Here is an 18,386-nt window from a genome sequence, read left to right on the forward strand (position 1 = left end):
CAATAATTCCTTGGTCAAGCATATCCTGCAATTCTTTCATAACTTGTTCTCTGTGAATATACGGAATGGGATAATGCTTGGCTTTAAATGTGTCGTGCTGTTTGACTTGAAATTCATACATAAATCCGGACATAGTACCAGGAATGTTGTCGAAAACTGGAGCTTGCTGTAAAAGAATTTTGCGTAGTTGCATGCGTTCGTCGTCTGTATTTGCACTGCTTTGTTTAACTTTATCAGAAATCATCTGCATTACGTCGTAGTCAGCTTCGTCTGGAGTATTATAGTTATGTACGTACGTATCTGTGAACAATGTGGAATTACAGCCTATGTTACGTGATACGGAAATGACATCTGTGCGATTAATTGTTTGTTCTTCCGCAGATAAAGAATGCTGGAATTCTAAAGCCAATTGCACATTTTCATCCTTCAGCATTAAATAAGAATTTTGAAAGTCAATAACTGCGTCGTGTTGTACCAGAAAATTAGTGCCTAAAATAACGTCTGTTGTCAATAAAGGAACAATCCAAAAATTTGAGTGAAATGTGTGACCTGCAATACAAAATGATAAATGCGTCTGTAATTTAACGTCTACTCCTTTACTCGATACTGCTCCTTTTACTTTCGTTTTGCCTAATGGTAATGTAGGATATGTATTCTCTTTGTTGCACTCGTTGAAAGTTTCTTCATTTATTACTGACATAGGTGATCCGGAATCGATTACTGCTGAAAATTTCGGAGATCCAATTTTAATTTCGATGACAGGATGTGAAATAGTTTTCTGAACAACTGGTCTTTCCTGTAAAAGAGTGTTTCTGATATCGTCAAAAGTAATTACATTTTCGTGCACAATATTCTGTGAGTCAAAGGTAGTGCTTGCGTTATTGGAAGATGCGACCTGTACAGTATCTAGTCAAATTCTATCTGACGTGTTACTATTTTCTGGAGGATGCTGTGGCATTTCTACTATTTGAACTGTTCTATTACTTCTTCCAGACGTATTACGCTCTGGATGATACCTACTGTCGGGTTCATTCATGAGAATATGTTGTTGTTGATCATTTTGTTGCTGGTAAGACCGACTGTTATTATACGTACGCTGATAATTGTGCTCATTATTTTTACGTCTGTCGTAACAGTCATTCCTATACGGTGCATTGCGATAGGAATTGAAATACTGTGTTTTCTGTACGTAGTTGCTTGTTTGCTGCCGTGCGTTACTATTTGTTGGATCTCGGACTATACGAGCACGCGGCGAAACATTAAAGCCTGGTTGACCTTGTAGACTGCATTGTTGGTTAGGTAGGCTAACCGGCTGACTTTCATGCTGTTGTGGTGGAAAACGTCTATTGTTACTAAAATGTAGTTCCTGTTGCTGAAAATTTTGACGATATAGATAATTAGAACTTTGCCTGTTATTAAAGTTCTGGTGGTTGTCGTTCCTAAAGCGTCTGTTACTTTTACTATTGAAATTGCATGGTTGATTGTAATTACTGTAAGTTTGTTGACCTTGGTTGTTATATGAAAAATTTTTGTTCACGAAGGAATAATCTGATTGCTGCACTTCTAAAAGCTGCAACAGATCTCTGAATGCTGAAATATTTTCTTTTTGCTGACCTGTTAAAAGTGACACTCTTAATGATCGTGGTAATTTAGAGATACATAATTGAGTGCAGATTCACTATAAGGTTCACTTAAATACTGGTTTTGTTGCACCATGTGCTCAAATAATTGCGTCACACTGGGAAAATTTGAGTTCTCATAATTCGGTAAACTAATTAACTGATCTTTAATTCCGCGCTGTGTCGTCTTCGACCAGTACGCTGACAGAAAAGCATTCTGAAATTCTTCTACCGAGTAACATTGCCTCGCGATCGGTCTCATACGAGTTGCCGGCTCCCCTTCCAAAAAACTGCAAATAAATTCAACTTTGTGCATTACGGGCCAAGTTGGTGGAAAAGCAAAACTAAACTGTTGTATCCAATCTAGCGGATGAATCTGTGTTCTGTCATTTTTAAACACTTTAAATTTTCTCACTGATAGAAAATGTTTGTAATCGAAATTATCGTCTCTATATGATGGAACAGGTTCATGATTGTATGAGAATCTATTGAACTGTGGTTGTTCGGAATCTAAGTCCCGTACTCTCTGTAGATTACCCAAATTATACGCGCTGCGTGAGTCTGACAATTGTTCGCAAAGTGGCGTCTGCTGTGATGTGTTATTAACTGAAATATTTTTTATCTCTGTTACCTCTTGCTGTAAACATGACAATTTTCTGTGTAATGTGTTATTAGATGAATCTATCTCTTTGATTGTCTGCTGTAAATTTTGGAATTCAGGTGTTTGTTGAAATGAGATCGGTGCAGTATCGCCTGATTTATTGTCATTAGTACTTTCGATAACATCAATACGACTGGCCAATTCATCATATTTTTCAGTCAGTATTTTTACCTGATCATCGTTCTTAGTGTCAGAAGCATTAATCTGCTTTTGCATTTTACGTGTGGTTTCGTTCAGTTTTTTAATGTCAGCTTTGACGACATCGGAATCCTGTGTTAGTTCTAATTGTTCGAGTCTGTCAGTCACTGTTTGAAAATCTGTTGTGTATGTGTCTGTTTTCGATTTAAGATCAGAAATTTCGTCATGTAATTCGGTGTTCAACTGTTCGATGGTATTAATTTTGACCGATACTGTAGCAATATTGTTGTCTACGTATGTTTTTGCCTTCCCAAACATTTTACGTTTATCTTCTTGTCTCTGTGCTGTGATCGTTTCCATTACTTGACGTTTTACTTTATTTTGATCCTGAATAAATTTGCGGAAACTCGTATCACTGTTTTGTATGTGGTGATTAAAACGTTCGTCAATCTGAGTGTTTTGATGGTCGAATTTCGCGTCAATTTTTTCATCCATTGTGCGCGAAATTTCTGCTGTCATTGCTTTAAACTCGTCGCGTAATTGTGTAGCCTTTTCAGAGCATTGTTTGGCGACTTCGCTAATTTCGTCTCTAAGTGTTTCTGTTGCAGCTGTTTGCATTTCCCTTAATTCTTGCGCAACAGATCTAATTTCTTCGCTACTTTTTCTTGAACAAGCCTCAATTTCCTCGCGTAACTGTTCCTTAGTATCATGACACTGCGCGGCAACGGCTGTAATCTGCTCTCTAAGCTGTCTAGAATTGTTGTCTAATTTCTCATTAAGACTGTCATGTTTTTCATTAAGCTGTTTGATCTGTTCACAAAGCTGTCTGGAATCTTTGTCTAATTTTTCATTAAACTGTTTGTTCTGCTCACTAAGTTGTCTGAAATCTTCACTCTGTTGTCTGGCCTGTTCACTAAGTTGTTTGAGATCTTCATTATTATTGTCTAGTTTTTCATTCTGTTGTCTGACCTGTTCACTAACTTTGTCTTGTTTTTCATTCTGTTGTTTGAAATTTTCATAATTATTGTCTAGTTTTTTGTTAACTTCGTTCTTAAACTGTAGCAATACTGTCAAAATTTGATCCCAGCCCAAATTATCGGCTCTATTCTCCGTGCTGTGTGATGGTGAATCTGCAGTTGTCACGTTTTGTGTGACCATTTGGTCATTCTGTAATTTACAAAATTGTTTGCCAGTCAAATGTACACCGTCCGTCACTATTTCGGAATTAAATAGATCCGTCCTACTTTGTGTATCCTGTTCATTTTCATTAGACAAATTTATGTGTTCATCACGTGAATTTAGTAAACCGGTTGTGTTAGGCTGGGCAGCGCTCATTACAATAGAGCGCCCCGCGTCATCAATTGTCGTCAAATTAACAGAGGAGACAATTGAGTTCGTTTGTACATCAGTAGGATGATTGTCAGTAGACGGTGGATTGTCATCATTACCCCGCGCGTCACAAGCACTATCGGTGAAGTTGCTTAAGTCGGTAATTTCATTCATTATACCTCGCGATACACTTTTCACAGTCTTTCGCGGCATTTTTACAGTAGTCACAATTATTCACAAATAAAATAAGCACAATGCAAAAAGCAACAAACACAAATACGACAGAGCAACGAATTGCCGATGATCTGAGGAAAGAAAGTCACAAAATTAGTAAAAGTGTTGCGCCAAAAGCTAATTATATTTTAGTAAATAACAGCAGGTATATGGCTACGTTTCAGAAGATTCTGAACGAAATACGATCCTGGCAGGGTCGCCAAGTGTAACTTCCCCACAAATAAAATTCGAAAGACAATATTTAAATGTTAATGAGAATAGAACCTAGTGTAACCTCCCAGCAAATAAAATAATTTATTGACAATGACAATTAAATGAGAAATAGCAATCTGAACCAAGTGTAAGCTCCCCACAAAAATGAAAGTCAATTCAATAAAAAATGAAATCTCAGTGATAATGAAAACGCAAATAGACCGAAATGTCGATCTTAGGCCCTGTGCAAACGCAAATATTCTTTGAATTTAAGTGAAACTTTTCTTTAAGGAAATGCGTGGGAAACTTTCTTTCAATTCAAATGATTGTTTTCTTAAAAAAATTGCTTTGAAAACAAAATTATTATTGGGGCGTTTCTTGAACAAATTAATTACAGTTAAGATACATTACATTATCAGATGAGCGCAATGCTGCTTCATTACCTTATTTAAAAATATACCTCGTCCTGAATCTTGACCAGAGGGCCATGTCGACGCCCGCCGACTCCTCACACACAACTCCGACTGTCTCGCGCGCTACTAGCACTGACAGAGTGCAACTAGCAACTGCCACTACCGACTCCCTACATGCAACTGAACTCTCTCGCAACTCGTTCGCAACTGCACTGAACTCTCGCGCGGTCAAGCGCAGACTAGCAACGATAAATAACTCTCTGGTCAGAGATTCTGTCATGCCTCGCCATCGCTGTACTGAATACATACGCGTTTCAAGCTACAGAAAAGCAGATATTAAAACAATAAACACGCACATCAGCTTGTCAGTTGAGCTTCAGGAGCAATTCCATGTGCTCTGATTTTTACAAGAATTATTTTCGAGCAGTTGAATTAAGTAAGGGGATAGGAGTATTGCAGTGAGAGGATTGGAAACGTATAACAGCGTTCCTAATATCACAAAATTCAAATGGTTCAATTGGCTCTGAGCACTATGGGACTTAACATCTGTGGTCATCAGTCCCCTAGAACTTAAACTATTTAAACCTAACTAACCTAAGGACATCACACACATCCATGCCCGAGGCAGGATTCGAACCTGCGACCGTAGCAGTCGTGCGGTTCCGGACTGAGAGCCTAGAACCGCTAGACCACCGCGGCCGGCCTAATATCACAGCATCAAACTGTAAACCACATCTAGGAAGTGAAAAAGGACAAAACATTGATGAGTGAACTGTATATTTAAAACAGGCTGTACAATGTTTCGATTCACGTGAGAACTTAAAATGGAAGTAAGACTGACCATGAAGTAATAAACTTTACACAGGAGAATTCAACAGGATTGCTACTATGTTGTCAATGGTAAAATTTTGCAGAAGGATCATATTGATTTGCAAATCAGCTCATTCTATGGTACTACCAGACAGCACAATCCACTGAGGCAGTAAGGAGGTAGTTAGGGAGTGATAAGATGGTGAATCAACAAAATTCTATATGTTTCTAAAGTAGTTTATTATAAAAAAACGACTGAACACTTTACAATTAGTATAATATATAATTTAACAATGGGAGCATTGACGACTAGTAAATAAGACATTTAAACCCAAGGCTCACCAAATAAATAAATGCAATCCATGAAATGGATGGGTGCAAGATGATAATTAAAAAAAAAGCGAAGATCCCTCCACGTTGGCGAACCCAAAATAAAATCTCCTTCCTTTTCTTATCAAAATAATTTGAAGCACTAAGCAGTTGCAGCAAGAATTATTAATTGCATATCGTGTTGCTCGTTAATAGACATTTACATAGCAAGAACTTCAACTGATCAAATAAATAACTACACTCATCAATGTCCCAAGTGGCTTAAGGCCCAATGATAAATGCTTACCACGGCGAAGTCCTTTAAAGCACCTAAATTTTTTACATACAAATTTGATTAAAGAAAAAGATGCCTCCTCCATAAAGACCAGAATACGGCAACACCGATCAATCTTAAGTGAACAAAATTTCACTACCCAAAAATATTTAATAACATTTAATATAAATACAGTACAATAGAACCACTGGCTGATGGCCATGCAAACAAGTTTTACGATGAGCGAAGGTCCTTAGGATTTACACCTCCACGGGCAGGGAGGCGGGCTACCACGTTTATTAACACAGTGAGCCCTACGGCACAAAGGTCGATCAAAAACACCGGTTACAAGGCGGTAAGTTCGCAAGACCTCCGCGGCAAATTTCCCAGGACATTTAACTCATAAGGGAAACTAATCTCTGTGTATAAAAGCAAATGTCCTGACTGATCTAACGACTCATCGTCTCCATGCCAAAACCACTAAGGGTAGAAACTTTAAATTTGGAGAGGATGTTGATCTTACACCGTAGTCATTGAGCGATTAAAGATTTTTCGAAATTACGCCCCTAAGGGGATGAAATGATTTTAGAAATTAGGTCGCTGCAACGGATCTTTTGGAGCTATAACTACGAAAATCGGTATGTGGTTTCTCTGTGAGAAATAAAAAAAAAATTTTTCAGAATTTCTCAAAATTCAAACACTAAAGGGGTAAACAGGGAATGAAAAGTTTTATGAAAATGTTTCATTAAGGAAGTAGGATCGCTTTATGACAAGGAGTATATTCACGAAATACCATGCTTCAATGACCTTAATTAGCATTAAAAGTTTAGATGGTGTTTCAGTTTGTGAACTAAATCAAAAGAAATTACTTAAATTACCACAACAAACTGGGTTTGTCAGAATTGCATAGGAAAAGAAATGGATCTTTAATATTGTATAGGGGGGAACTCTCTGAGCCATTCATCATAAAAACAGCTTTAAGACAAGAAGATTGCTTGGCACCCCTGCTTTTCAACTGTGCTTTAGAATACATAATGAAGGAATAGTATAAGATTATCCCAAAGAACGTCCATATTGGAAGACCCAAAGACAACGTAAGTTTCAATTGTCTAGGATTTGCTGATGACCTTGCTCTCTTGTCCAACAGTATTCAGGAAACCAAACAACAAGTTATCTCACTATCGGAAATAGCACAGAAAATTGGTCTTGGAATATTTTTTTAAAAAACAGTCATCATGTTAACTAACCCACCACTCAAAAACAAAATTGCCAAAGGAAACCAAGAAATGAAAATGGTAGATAAATTCAGATATCTAGAAAAGAAATCAAAACATACAATCTCAATGAAAAGCCAACATGGCATAACAGAATAAACAAATTGACTAGAGCGCAATATATCACCAAGAACACCTACAACGAAAAAACGGCCTGTCAATAGCAACAAAATTAAAACACTACAAAACAGTCACTCAACCAGAAATAACGTACGCAAGTGAAACCATGTTCAAAACAACTAACACTGCACAAACAGACAAAACACTCAAAATAGAGAGAAGAATCATCAGAACATGCATCAACAAATCGTACCAGAAAGATGGACACTGGAAAGTAGCTACAAATGAAACAGTCTACAAAGAAATAGAACCGGTAATGAGTACAATCAGGAAGAAACGCATTTCATTTTTCGGACATCTAATCAGAACACCAGAGAACAGGATCATCAGGAGAATAATAGAAAAATTGTAAAATAGTAAGTGGAACATTAAGTGGATTACAGAAATCAAGGAAGATATAGATGAGCTACAGATTTCACTGGAAGACCTAAGAAACATAACTGACAAAATCAGGAAACTCACAGAGAAACAAACCAGACTGAAAACGAGAATCAACAAATAGACAATAGGAAGGGTGATTTCCGATGAAGAAATAAGGATGACATCCCAGAGAATGAAGAAGTACTGGGCTGACAGTAAACCGAAAAATTCTTTGTATAAAGTTGGCTAGAGTGATCCAATGAAGGCCATAAAATGTAAATGAATAAGTAAATAAATAAATATTAATTTTCCAGTATGCCTAATAGATACTTGTAAAATTATTTTTGTTGTAATTATTATGCAAGAAAATCACTACTGATGACAAAGTAGATACTATGTGTAAAGGAATATCTGTTGAAATGAGATAATTCAGTGACGTGTGTAAGACCGGCTTAATAATAATAACTATAGAACCCGTTGTTTTATTTCCCTCTTTCTACGTTTGACTCTTTATGTGAAATCAAATTAAACCTGTTGGAACACTTTACTTGTCAAAAGACTTGCAGCCATGTAAAGGGCTCCTAACTGTTTCACAGTCTGTAGAGTGACGCCTCAACAATGTGTGTACAACACACAAATTCGATTAAATAAAAATAAAAACAATCTGCCCTGACTACACAATCATGTGAGCGAAGCAGCGGTCACCAACCCAATTATAAAGGCTGCCTGGCCAGTGTAATATACAACGAAATATTGGACGCCAAAGTAAGGCATATACTTAATCCCTGAGGATTACAGGTAAGCAAACAACAGCAGTAGCCGACCAAATCGTTCAAATGGCTCTGAGCACTATGCGACTTAACTTCTGAGGTGATCAGTCGCCTAGAACTTAGAACTAATTAAACCTAACTAACCTAAGGACATCACACACATCCATACCCGAGGCAGGATTCGAACCTGCGACCGTAGCGGTCGCTCGGTTCCAAACTGCAGCGCCTAGAACCGCACGGCCACTCCGGCCGGCAGCCGACCAAATATACAGAAAGAATTAGCTAAGCCTGGCGGGCAGAAATGGCAAACAAACAAAGAAATCGCAATATAATTAGGCAGGTGATTAGTTCGGCAAACAGCTTATAACAACTAAAGCGGATCTGCCAGCTGACCACCTATCTCACAAAAATAGATAACTATTGCACAGATGTACGAGGAATTTACGTTACCAAAAACGATCTGATGAAAGCCACAAGACCAACTAAAGCGTACGGTGAGACCCCTTTCCGAGTTCGCTACTCAATTCAATAAGCAAGGTATTAAATAATTTCTAATATGCCCTGTAGCACAAATGTAAGCAGAATTAAACACTATTCTAATAATTTACCCAACACCAATAAATAAAAAATTACCGGAAAGCACTGAATAGGTAATAAGCCAGACAAGTAGCTTACAGAAAAATGTTAACAGTTACTAATCAAACAAGTAACGTAACCCACTAACGTGGTAAGTAGCCGTAAAAATCCAAATTACAGTCCACGTTCATCATAAATCACGAGTGGCTAAACACAGCCTGGTTGTAAAATATAAATGAACACCTTCGCTCACAGCCTTGCGGGAGACCCGGTACATGAGGTTCGAGTTAAAACGTTTGGCTAAGGGCGTCAGGCACGCGGTTATCCATACCCCTTAGATGATGAACATTAAAATGGAAGGTGGATACCCACGCGGAACACTTGGCTACTCTTTCCGTTTTCTGCGACCTAGCTAGCACCCACGATAAAGCCTGGCTGTCGGTCTCCAATTAGAGTGGCATACGCAAAAGATAAAAATTGAATCGTTGCAGTCCAAATAACATGGCTAGCACTTGTACTTCATATACCGAGCATTTTCTTTCCGCCACTGATAATGGCATGGAGGTATAACATTTAGGCTTCCTCTTCCCATTCTTGTCTGGGAGGACGACAGCCATGACATCTAAAAGACAAGCACCCCGTCGAAAACCGGTACAGTCAGGATGGGCGCATTAGTCAATGCCATCTTCAGTGCATCGAAGGATGCGTGTTGACTACTACCGCACTGGAAATGCCCACTCTTCCTCCGCAGATGGTTAAGGGGGGGCAGCCATCTACGCAAAGTTGGAATGAATTTGCGGAAAAAATTCACCATCCGTATGAATCTAGCTACATCCTTTTTATCCTTAAGTCTAGAAAATACACTCCTGGAAATGGAAAAAAGAACACATTGACACCGGTGTGTCAGACCCACCATACTTGCTCCGGACACTGCGAGAGGGCTGTACAAGCAATGATCACACGCACGGCACAGCGGATACACCAGGAACCGCGGTGTTGGCCGTCGAATGGCGCTAGCTGCGCAGCATTTGTGCACCGCCGCCGTCAGTGTCAGCCAGTTTGCCGTGGCATACGGAGCTCCATCGCAGTCTTTAACACTGGTAGCATGCCGCGACAGCGTGGACGTGAACCGTATGTGCAGTTGACGGACTTTGAGCGAGGGCGTAAAGTGGGCATGCGGGAGGCCGGGTGGACGTACCGCCGAATTGCTCAACACGTGGGGCGTGAGGTCTCCACAGTACATCGATGTTGTCGCCAGTGGTCGGCGGAAGGTGCACGTGCCCGTCGACCTGGGACCGGACCGCAGCGACGCACGGATGCACGCCAAGACCGTAGGATCCTACGCAGTGCCGTAGGGGACCGCACCGCCACTTCCCAGCAAATTAGGGACACTTGCTCCTGGGGTATCGGCGAGGACCATTCGCAACCGTCTCCATGAAGCTGGGCTACGGTCCCGCACACCGTTAGGCCGTCTTCCGCTCACGCCCCAACATCGTGCAGCCCGCCTCCAGTGGTGTCGCGACAGGCGTGAATGGAGGGACGAATGGAGACGTGTCGTCTTCAGCGATGAGAGTCGCTTCTGCCTTGGTGCCAATGATGGTCGTATGCGTGTTTGGCGCCGTGCAGGTGAGCGCCACAATCAGGACTGCATACGACCGAGGCACACAGGGCCAACACCCGGCATCATGGTGTGGGGAGCGATCTCCTACACTGGCCGTACACCACTGGTGATCGTCGAGGGGACACTGAATAGTGCACGGTACATCCAAACCGTCATCGAACCCATCGTTCTACCATTCCTAGACCGGCAAGGGAACTTGCTGTTCCAACAGGACAATGCACGTCCGCATGTATCCCGTGCCACCCAACGTGCTCTAGAAGGTGTAAGTCAACTACCCTGGCCAGCAAGATCTCCGGATCTGTCCCCCATTGAGCATGTTTGGGACTGGATGAAGCGTCGTCTCACGCGGTCTGCACGTCCAGCACGAACGCTGGTCCAACTGAGGCGCCAGGTGGAAATGGCATGGCAAGCCGTTCCACAGGACTACATCCAGCATCTCTACGATCGTCTCCATGGGAGAGTAGCAGCCTGCATTGCTGCGAAAGGTGGATATACACTGTACTAGTGCCGACATTGTGCATGCTCTGTTGCCTGTGTCTATGTGCCTGTGGTTCTGTCAGTGTGATCATGTGATGTATCTGACCCCAGGAATGTGTCAATAAAGTTTCCCCTTCCTGGGACAATGAATTCACGGTGTTCTTATTTCAATTTCCAGGAGTGTAGATAAGTAGCCTTAGTTCGATCGTGGTCCAACCTCACACCTTCGCTGAATGCAAAATGACCAACGAAAGAGATCGCTGTTCAGCCCAGGCCGACCTCAGGTTTTACGATCAGTGATCGCTGAAGGTTTTGCTGTAAATGACCACGTCATCCAGACAGTTACAGACACACTTAAATTTTAAGTTGCCCAGCATGGAATCTATTAGATGGAATAATACGACTGCTCTGGTAGCCACCCCAAACGAAACTCGGTTGAATTCAGAGTGATTCCAAACCTCGAAAAAAGCTGTAAGAGGATTAAACTCCTGTGCGAGAGTCAGCTGGTGGTAAGCCTGATCCTGGTCAAGAACGGTAAAATATTATGCACTGGAAGAGCAAGTACAACAATTATCAAGGTCGGTATGGATTCCTGGATTACCTTTTCATTCAGTGCCCTATAATCCACAACTGGCTAGTACTTCTACCACCGTGTTTTGGAACCAGAAAGATTAGTGATGCGTAGGGCTAGACAAATGGGCAAATTACACCATAATCAAAAAGTTAATCAACAGTTTTTCTTAATTTTCTCATCTTAGATGGAGATAACTGGTAGGGCGGCTTGATCCATTGGCAAGGTCTTATGCTGGAGTCTTGTATTGGATTTTGTCGATGACCCCTAGCCTGTCGGTGAGTACTTCTGGGTACAGTCCCAAGAACTACAACAAGGTGCATCCCTGTTCTTTACTCATATGGGATGAATCAAACGGTGGCCGCTCTGCCCCTGCAGAAAGCACCCCAACGCTTGTGCTGGTGCCTGCACAAAAAACACTTCTCGCCTGGCCTAACATGTCAGTGCCCAATCCTTCAATAATGGTAAATACAGCCCCTGAATGCCAAGATTCGCCTTGCCCACCACTAGTAATGGCCTCCCATTTACAATGTGACACGCAATACTCGGTTTCTGTTTACAAGTAAATTATAAATACGAGAAACTTTACTGTACCATTGTCAATTCACCAGAGACGCATTACTACCAGAATCTGTCAAGTGCATGGTAGTGCACAGGAATAGTAAGTCAACCTGTACAAGAGCCTCGACCTTACCACAATGATTTATCAACCTGCACAGACCCATAAAACAGCCTGCGCCCACACGACGTCAATTCTGCCCACCGCTTCCTCACTGTAGTGGGCAGCTCCGCGCCAAGTGCCCTGCTTTTATTACACCGAAAAAAAAATCTTCAAATTTGTTTGAAATCTTATAGGACTTAACTGCTAAGGTCGTCAGTCCCTAAGCTTACACACTACTTAACCTAAATTATCCATTATCCTAAGGACGAACACACACATCCATGCCCGAGGGAGGACCCGAACCTCCGCCCGGCTCAGCAGCATTTACACCGAAAACTTGCCCGCGCATTATTAGATTTGACATTAGGTTGACCATGCTGGGCAGCTTATCTTTGCTCTCACTTTCTAGAAATAGATAGTGCCGGAACACACTTCTCATCACGGAAATCGACATTTTCCATGGCGCAAGGCAACCTGTGTAATGCAGAGAGGGCTTCGGGCTTACTATAAAATGAAATCTGTGACCTGTTCTCTGGGCACATCCCTTTCAATATCTTATTAACAGCTTCCAGTTCAGAAATATCAAGGCACAAAGCCACCATCATAATGCAGACATCTTCGATATACCACACCAAAATTTCATCATTTCCCTGAACCCGATAAAAATATTGAGATGCTAGGTCACTCCAACACTGACTAGACAAACTTTCAGAATGCACTCTACGTTTCACCCAGATCAAGAGCTTCCGAAACAGTTCTGCTTACCTTCTCATGAGTCAGGGGATAAATAACTTCAAAAATTACCAGTTTGGTATCGTACAAGATGATCACTTGGCCTTGCTAATGATCACTTAGGCACAAAGATCTACCACTTGTTCATTAGTGTCAAAAAATAAGTTCGTCATCCTCTGAACCCTGAACCAAAGGGGGTTGGGTAATTTGTTAAATAATTTCTACCCTTCTGTCTGGTCCCACCCAGTGGACTTGGACATTTGTTGCCTCCCCAGGAACAGAGCCCACACCCCAACAAATGTTCTCTTGTTACTTGATCAGTTGGTTGAGTTTATCACGCAATTCTGTAATTTCTGTCTTCTGTTTAAGGTATTTATTTATTAAGGCGTGGTTTTGTACTCGATTACCTGAATGACTTAGTTGAACCAGGATTCCGAACACCTGAGCGTGGGTGGGGACACTACCCTGAAACAGTTTGTTGTGTCGATTCCCTAAAGTCTCGACACAATGAGTTGCTAGAAGCACGCGAAACTAACGCAGACGGGCGTAAATTCTGAAACAGGAGACTGGATGAAAACTATAAAGAAAAGAAGAGAGATTTTAATATACTTAACTTTAATGTAGTCTTGTTCTTGTTGAAATACATCTCTTGCATAGTAGTAAGCGATTAGCACAGATACACATGGCGCCTTGCTAGGTAGTAGCGATGGACTAGCTGAAGGCTATTTAATCTGTCTCTCGGCAAATGAGAGGAATACGTGATACGTCTTGTCGCAAGCTATGTCGTCCGTACAACTGGGGCGAGGTCAAGTCCGTGTCTTGTGACCTGCCATGTGGTGGCGCTAGGATTGCGAGTACCCAGTGGCGACACGCGGGTCCGACATGTACTACAGGACCGCGGCCGATTTAAGTTACCACCTAGCAAGTGTGGTGTCTAGCGGTGACACCACATTGGCGGCGGCTGCGGCGTCACACCTCGTCGCCAAAATATTGTTGTGTCGATTCCCTAAGGTCTCGACACAATGAGTGGCTAGGTGCACGCGAAACTAACGCAGACGGGCGTAAATTCTGAAACAGGAGACTGGATGAAAACTATAAAGAAAAGAAGAGAGATTTTAATATACTTAACTTTAATGTAGTCTTGTTCTTGTTGAAATACATCTCTTGCATAGTAGTAAGCGATTAGCACAGATACACATGGCGCCTTGCTAGGTAGTAGCGATGGACTAGCTGAAGGCTATTTAATCTGTCTCTCGGCAAATGAGAGGAATACGTGATACGTCTTGTCGCAAGCTATGTCGTCCGTACAACTGGGGCGAGGTCAAGTCCGTGTCTTGTGACCTGCCATGTGGTGGCGCTAGGATTGCGAGTACCCAGTGGCGACACGCGGGTCCGACATGTACTACAGGACCGCGGCCGATTTAAGTTACCACCTAGCAAGTGTGGTGTCTAGCGGTGACACCACACAGTTCAACCTTGACTTGCAGACCAGCAAGGAGGCTGTCACAAACTGAACAGGCACGCTTAATTCGCCCATGTGTAATGAAAAGACACAGTCCAGCAAACCTGGGAAGCGTTGTACCAGCTCCGCAACGCTGCCGTTGGTTTCCTCACACCAGATAGCCAGCTGATATGGCAGCTGGGCTTTTGTAAGATAGGATGTCTCCAAAATCTCTGAGTCATGACCATTCATCTCTTGATCGTACTCTGAAACACAGAAATCAAAACACACAGTATTCAGCAAAATTATTGTATCCTACCACTACGTAGATCAAGAACCCTGGCACATAAATGTAACCACTCTCTGCTATCATTGAGGCAATAGAGTGTTGGTTGGGGAGTGGTAAAACGATGGGTTAACAAAAAAGTATATACTTCAAAAGTAGTTTATTATCAAACGACAACTGAACACTTTGCAAATGTGGACCGTTTCAACAAAACTCAACAAATGCCATTTACTAAATTTTGCAGGAGATTAATTTTTTAGTTGTGCTCAAGACAGTTAATACAAAAAATTACAAAAAGATAATACTGGTCACCCAAGTAGATAGGGATTGACGCAGGAATAATTGAAGTGTACCATTAATAGCCTTTATTGAAAAAAAAGTTAATTACCAATTTTTACGAAACTCAACATATCCTATTTTAATGCTTTTTTCTTCATTTTTTATTAAGCAACGTGTTGTACATATACTTCCTAAGCAGTTAAATTCAATAGACCCTACCAGTAGATGCAGAAGAAGGCCATTGTAACCGTGGCTGAAACATTGGCGCCTTAAATATAGATTTTTTTCGCTACGCCACAGTACAATACTCAGAAAACTTTTATTTCTAATGAGGATATTTTCATTTATCCTAAATAATATCCTTATTAATGAACTGTTCCTGATCTTCGTTCCTTTCCTAAAGCTTGTGATCTCGTCCATCTTGATTTGCCTTAGGTAATACACACTCTGGCAATACGCCTGAGTCTGTCTCTGCACACGCCTGGAAAAATACTTATGAAATAAATACAACCTGTTTAGAAAATTATTTTCATTCTACAAACTCTCTGTTTAGGTTGTTCATAAAATCAGACTTATATGTTACTTTTCTGAAGGTTGATGCACTTCCAGTAATCTCTGGGTCTTTCTCTCTTATGCACTACGAGACTGACACAGATCTTTATTTACTTTTATCGTCTTCCTTCCCTCTGCGTCTTTTAGGTGAGTTCACTCACATGTATCGTAGTAGGAAATCCCACATCGTACCACACTACTGGTCGAAGTGGGAGCCCACGTCTTGCTGCATCACTCACCTCCCAATACTCCACATACTGCTTCCTGTGGAGTGTATCCTTCATTGGACTAAATAGACGGAAGTCGGAAGGTGAGGGACCCGGGCTGTAGGGTGGGTGAGGAGGAGCAGTCCAGTGAAGTCCCGTAAGGTCTTCTCGGTTGCGCAGAATTGGAAAAGAAGAAGTTCGTTTGCAGTTCTTGCGTCGACGAACACGCTGAATTCGTTTCTTCAGTTGCCTGAGGATAGCACGATACTCTTCCAAGTCGATCGTTGCACCATGAGATACGAACCCAGCGGGCACACGTCTTTGAGTATCCCATCTGGTCAACGACTGTGTCAGCATTACCAACAGAGACGTCCAGTTGGGGGGTGGAGCGAGGGGTTTGATTGTGATCCGTCGATCACCTCGAATGAGAGTGTCCTCACGTTCCAACATTACATGAGTCACAGCTGTGTGCAGCTGGTCGGCATGAGGGAGATCGGCCAGGTTTGCGTAACCTTGTTGCGATAATGACAAACGAATCGCCAACTGACTCACTGTGCTTTTTCTCACTGCCAGGTCTCTGCACACATTCTACAAGCACCTATGGATATGTGCAATGCTCTAAGTTTTCCGCAAAAAGAAACTCAATGACAGCTCTCCGCTAGTAACGCACTTCCGTTACAGATGCCATTTTGATGGTGTAATATCCACGACAATATGTTCTAGCCACGAGATGTTAAAATGAACTAAGTGTACAAACTTCAACCAATATTATCGATACTACGTATAAAAAGACTGTATCGTGTAAAAATGACGCTAATTATTTCATAATTTCTGTAATAATTTAATTTCAGTGTGAATTAATATTATCAGAGAACTACATTCATAGACAACCACAATTATAATCTTTTTTTGTTATCTGTGATAACTGTGGTTCAGTTGTTCTTCCTGTGCTAACCGATGAACTGTTCGGACGTGAGACGTGTAAGGTCTGTAAAGAGAAAAGCAGTAACTATATATTGTTAATTGTTATTTGAAAAATAGAGTCGCTATTGTCTAGACGTGGATTTGTATTTATTTCAATTGTAATCCAATCTAATTAATGTTTTAAAATGTTAATTTTGAGCTCCGCAATTAGGAGCGCGGCCATTAGCGCTAGTAACTTACAGCGGAGTTTACTGGTATAAAAAAAAATTATGGTATTTATCAGTGAAAATGATTTTAAATGCTAAAGAATAGAGATAAAAGGCTTACAGAGTTTTATCTAAATATATTAACTTGATATAAAATAAATCGGGAATAACAATAGACAAATTGACTATCGTCTGTCTGCCGCCATCTTAGCAAAAATATCTCCGCGGCAGTTTTGAATCGAGGATTTTAACAAACAAAAATGTTTTTAGATATAAATGAATGGAAGTAAATGTGCACTGGTGGTCCCAAATCTACTTTAAAAGACAGAATTCAACTCAGATTGAATCCTTAAATACAGTGCTCACAGCACGTTACGTAATATCAATTTCTTATTTGCTGATGTATGAAGCCTAATTATTTCGGACAATTTATCTTGAAATATTTTTATAGGAGATATACGTCAGTGTTGTGCGTGGGTAGTATTTTGTGACTAAATGTTCCCTTTGTTATAGAAAATGCTTCCATCTTAAGTAACAGTTGTGTAAAATCTGATAAATGATGTGCAATTTAGTGCCACTCACACCACTTTACAGACAACGTTTATACGCAACGTTAAGTGGAGATTTCTTTAGCAGAGTGATAAATATTAGCCGGGATAATCATTTTTGAGATCAAACGAATTGTTATGCTGACAATAGGTAACTGGTTTTATATTTTTATTGATCTACAGAAAATATCATTTATAAGTAATTAAAAATCGGGTGATGCTGCGGGAATTAGATTAGGAAATGAAACGCTTAAAGTAGTAAATGAGTTTTGCTATTTGGGGAGCAAAATAACTAATGATGCTCGAAGAAGAGGGGATATAAAATGTAGACTGGCAATGGCAAGGAAAGCGTTTCTGAAGAAGAGAAATTTGTTAACATCGAGTATAGATTTAAGTGTCAGGAAGTCGTTTCTGAAAGTATTTGTATGGAGTGTAGCCATGTATGGAAGTGAAACATGGACGATAAATAGTTTGGACAAGAAGAGAATAGAAGCTTTCGAAATGTGGTGCTACAGAAGAATGCTGAAGATAAGGTGGGTAGATCACGTAACTAATGAGGAGGTATTGAATAGAATTGGGGAGAAGATGAGTTTGTGGCACAACCTGACTAGAATAAGAGATCGGTTGGTAGGACATGTTCTGAAGCATCAAGGGATCACAAATTTAGCATTGGAGGGCAGCGTGGAGGGTAAAAATCGTAGAGGGAGACCAAGAGAGGAATACACTAAACAGATTCAGAAGGATGTAGGTTGCAGTAGGTACTGGGATATGAAGAAGCTTGCACAGGATAGAGTAGCATGGAG

This window comes from Schistocerca nitens, chromosome 4, assembly GCF_023898315.1.
Source record: "Schistocerca nitens isolate TAMUIC-IGC-003100 chromosome 4, iqSchNite1.1, whole genome shotgun sequence".
Classification (NCBI taxonomy): domain Eukaryota; kingdom Metazoa; phylum Arthropoda; class Insecta; order Orthoptera; family Acrididae; genus Schistocerca; species Schistocerca nitens.